This window comes from Schistocerca cancellata, chromosome 7 (genome assembly GCF_023864275.1).
Source record: "Schistocerca cancellata isolate TAMUIC-IGC-003103 chromosome 7, iqSchCanc2.1, whole genome shotgun sequence".
In the NCBI taxonomy this organism is placed as follows: Eukaryota; Metazoa; Arthropoda; class Insecta; order Orthoptera; family Acrididae; genus Schistocerca; species Schistocerca cancellata.
Genome location: NC_064632.1, coordinates 152,178,644 through 152,183,567, shown reverse-complemented (window position 1 = coordinate 152,183,567; position 4,924 = coordinate 152,178,644).

The following is a 4,924-nucleotide window of genomic DNA, read 5'->3' as shown; positions in this document are numbered from 1 at the left end:
TCTAGGGGACTGATGACCTCAGATGTTAAGTCCCATAGTGCTTAGAGCCATTTGAAGCACCCACGCATGCAATTCCTCGAAACTAAATTCCATGCTTGCATTTCTTTATGTCGCCAATGATGTGAAAACCACATGGTGAACGATCTGACCAGTGCTTCTCAACCAAATCGCTAACGTGTAGCCTTCGTTCAATTGATAGGGCGTGGGATGTATTATCTTGCAACAGAATGACTGTCCGACAGCATTCTGACATCCCGAGAGCGAATGACAAAGCAAACAATGCAAATAACCCAGATCCTCCCCGCCAAAGAAACCCAAAGCACAAGTTCCAGTAAGGTCATGGTGACCTTCTTCTTTAGCTACAGAGGCCTCGAGGATGGAGCCACAAGCAATGCGTAGCACTCTGAAGACTTTGCACAGACTGTGATGCGCTATAAAGTCGTAACACCTAGGAATGCTGTCAGACGGAATCATCCAGTTCCATAATAATGTCCATCCGCACACTGCCAACTGGACAAGGGCTAACTTCCAGCGATTTGATTTGGGGAACGCTGCAACATCCTCCGTGCAGCCCAGAACGTTCACCGTTTGATTTTCACATCTTTGGCAACCTGAAGAAAGACATTTGTGGACGTCGGTTTCAATCGGACGAGGAAGTGCAAGAGTGGTGTGGCTGTGGAGTCGTCAGTGGCCGGTCGCCTTCTGAGAAACAGAAGGATAAATGTCTTAATGCGTTTGGAGATTACTTTTCAATGGAATCATTCCATGGTCCCATAGTGGTGCTTGTTCGGTTTTCACTTGGCAGCTCCTTGTAGGATATAACGTGGAAACAGAATCCTTGAGAACATATCGCCCCCGACGCCCTTCTGATTACATGGCACGGCTCTCAGGGACAGATAGTACCACACAAGAGTTTCACATTACATCGATTTTAAGTCAGTGATCATGAAGTGTTGTGTGTCCCTCCTAATCGTTTGTGTACTGTGTGCTTGTCCTGTGGTATAAAAGGCTGTTTCAATCCTGTGTATTCTTCTTTTTGTAACAAGATTCGCACATGCAATGAATACCGCTTAAATCAAACACATATTCCGCTCCAGAGTGAAAGATTCACCTACATTGTGGCTAAGCTATTTCTCCACAGTGGTTCGGGTTTTGAGTATTTTCAGTTTGTTTTTCCTGTAGGAGTAGACGCTTCTTTGCGTCTGTATTGACTGCCAGTTTTGCAAGGCGATCGGGCACATCGTGGGTCGCGGACAGTTGTTTCTGTAAGAACACCGAACACTCCAGTAACGACTCTCGGGCCAACACAGTTTTAACTTTCAGCAAGTTTCAAAGAAAAATTCATTCTGCAAAAGCAGCTGGACTAGCCGTCAAGCACACAAGACAGCGTAGTGAGGTACAGAAGGAGTGCTTCAGAGCCGCTAGGAGGGCAGAGGTGGGGAACTCCGGGCCCGCCGCCTTGACCGCTGCGGTGGCACCGCCGGCGGATCACTGACCCGCGCGCCGTGACCGCCTGTGATTGCGGGCCAGGCTACTACGTCTTGATAAGCGCGCCGCCCCACCTGTTGAGCGGCTGATAGCTGCCGCCGCCGCCTTCTCCTCCTCCGCCCCCGCACTGGAGGCGCCGCGGCTGCGCGTCCGTCTTCGCCGTGCCAGCTGCCGAGACAACCACCAGCCCGTAAGCGTGGAATATACGCTGAGTGCCTCACGGCATGTATCCGTCTACATATACACCTATAATCTGCAAACCGTGTGAAGTGCATGGCAGAAAGTAATTCTCATTGCGCCATTTCTTGCAGCTCCAATTGCGTGTCGAGCGAGAAGGAGCACAACTGTTTTAATACCTCTGTGCGTGCTGTAACTAATCCAAACATTTTTGTTGAAGTAATCAGCAACCAGTTGCGCAAAAGAAATTTTATTCCTTTATCGGTTTCATGCACCTAGTGGCCTTCTTCAAAAGGATTATTGGCGATACATTCCTTGTTAATCTTAATATGGTTGGGGTTTTGAGTATTTTCAGTTTGTTTTTCCTGTAGAAGTAGACGGTTCTTTGCGTCTGTATTGGCTACTTGTACAGGAGAAACAACCTAAAGACTCTCAAGATCTCCAGCCAAATTAATTTGAATAAGAAATGTATCGCCAATAAGCCTTCTCAAGAAGGGCACTATATCCCTAAAACCGGTAATGGAGTAAATTTTTTTTCGTGCAACTACTTGCTGATTATTTCAACAACTAGGAACACAGCTGCTGAGCATGGATAAAATACTAATCCAATGTTGTCATCGCTATCCCTGAAAGAGCAATAACTAGATTGTCATTTTTATTAATTTATTTATTCGTCGTAATTACGTCATATTATCTGAAAATCTAAAACAGACCATAAACACATTTCCTTGGATAGTAATAAATTTATATGTTAACTATTTATTGCCGGCCGCTGTGGCCGAGCGGTTATAGGCGCTTCAGTCCGGAACCGCGCTGCTGCTACGGTCGCAGGTTCGAATCCTGCCTGGGGCATGGATGTGTGTGATGTCCTTAGGAGAGTTAGGTTTAAGTGGTTCTAAGTCTAGGGGACTGATGGCCTCAAATGTTGAATCCCATAGTGATTAGAGCCATTTGAACTATTTATTCCTGATACCTTTTAGATACTACAACTACTTCAATTACTAAAAAACTAAAATAAAACCCTTTACCAGTTACCCAACTATTAATACTGCTATAAGCCCCACAGAATCTGTTTTCTCTGGTTTTTTTTATTTCTTTTGGTGCATTTAACTTATGCATTGTTCTCATACGTCCCCTCTCAACTGCCAACGATGGGGTTGCAGCACTATCCTAGATTCCTCACTTAATACTGGAATGTTATTTCAAATGTTCGTGGAACAGTTGGCGTCTATCTTCGAACACCGGCCAGTTCATGTTTTTGAACACGTCCAATGATGCTCTTGGTTCAAATGGCTCTGAGCACTATGGGACTTAACTTAGAACTACTTAAACCTAACTAACCTAAGGACATCACACAACACCCAGTCATCACGAGGCAGAGAAAATCCCTGACCCCGCCGGGAATCGAACCCGGGCGTGGGTATGATGCTCTCCCATGGGTTAAATAAACCGTACGTGCTGCCTTCTTTGCAAACGTTGCATATCCCTAGGTACTCCTATTTGGTACAGATTCGACACACATAAGCATTAATCAAGGATGGGTTGCACTAATATTTTGCAAGTAACCTCCCTTATGGACTGTACTTTACCGGTTTCCTACCAATTGATTGAAGTCTCCACCTGTTTTATCTACAGATGAGACTATGTGATCATTCTATTTCGTATCTCTACTAACTGTCAGACTCACGTACGTGTATGAGGTGAGTGATACCAGTTGTGACACAATGATATTGTATATATGAAGTCTTCACGGGTTGTCAGCCGAGTAGCATCGTAGTCTCGTAGTAACGTTTCGATGGAATGCGTCTCCATTATCTTCAGTCGAAGATGATGCCAACAGTCCGCACTATCCTTTGAATATCTACGACCATGTAGCATCCATACCTTGATCCATCTGTATTCCCTAAGTTTATTGTTCGCTACACGTACTGGTAGAGTTTGAAAGCGTACTATTTACCCTGAAAGTTGTTGCCAAGTGCATGGTTACCACTACCTTTGAGTACATTCCATCCACCTGAGATGTGACTAAAAACTCTGCTGTTGCTCTAAGAAGTAATTAATCCCTGAGAACTGTCGACGAACATCTTTCAGTAGTAACACTAGCTCACTAGCTACCATACGACAACGGACTTTGATACTTGCCCTGGAGTACTAAAAGTAGAAAGCAAGCAATTTACGTAAATTTTGTTCCACTTTTTCCCGCCATTTGAGCAATATCGACTTGTTCAGGACGATATATTATCGTCGCCAAATCCTAATATTTTATTGCGCAACAGTTATGTCTCTGTGATGTGGTTACACGTGAAAATCTTATTAAACGCTATTTTGAGTCAGATAATTCTTGATTCCTTTACACTTGAGGTGAACAATCATAAGATGCAGCAGTGCATGGAGAGGGCAGAAATTGGGAAAGCAACCTTGGTTAAAATTTGTGTTTTATTACAGTAATCAACAATCAATATGAAAGAAACATGAGCTGATACCATACCAATTCTAAATTGTACAGTCCCTTATTTGCATGGTAATCACACTTAAAGAAGACTACAGGGAAATCCAGCGCGATTATTTCGAAGGCAGAGACTTGGAGACTGGGAATGCATTCAAAAAAGAGAATAATTTTGCACGGACAACAAAATAATCACACACAACATAGTGGCCAAAAGAGACAGTTCCCTCACCACCACCTCCACCGCCAATGAAGCACCCAAGTGAAAGAGAGTGAACTAAAACGTAGCTGAATTCGATTTCAGAGCCTTTCGACTAAAATTGATGCATTCCATAACTACCACCATATTTTTAAATAAAATTAAGAAAATAAGGAGTTCACTGAGTAAAACCACTTACTGTACTTAGTAGCAAAGCCTGTGTTCACAATATATTTCCTTTGTTCACATATGGTGACAAGGTAACACACAACAGCTACTTAAAATTTGACCATGACATTCACATCATACTCTTTGCGACTACAAGTTGGCCAATGAAGACAGTAACTTTGAGTAGTTGCAAACTGTCTTTCTTGTACACCAGATTCAACACACAAAATCATCAATCTGCTTATGTTGTAAAAATTGATTGACATCAGCACCGTTATGCTCGCAAACTGAAGGAAACTCTTCTTTTAAATTAATGCGAAAGAACCTCGAGTAAATAAACGCCAATGCTTGTGGCACATGGTTGATTCAAATGGGCCTGAGCACTATGGGACTTAACTTCTGAGGTCATCAGTCCCCTAGAACTTAGAACTACTTAAACCTAACTA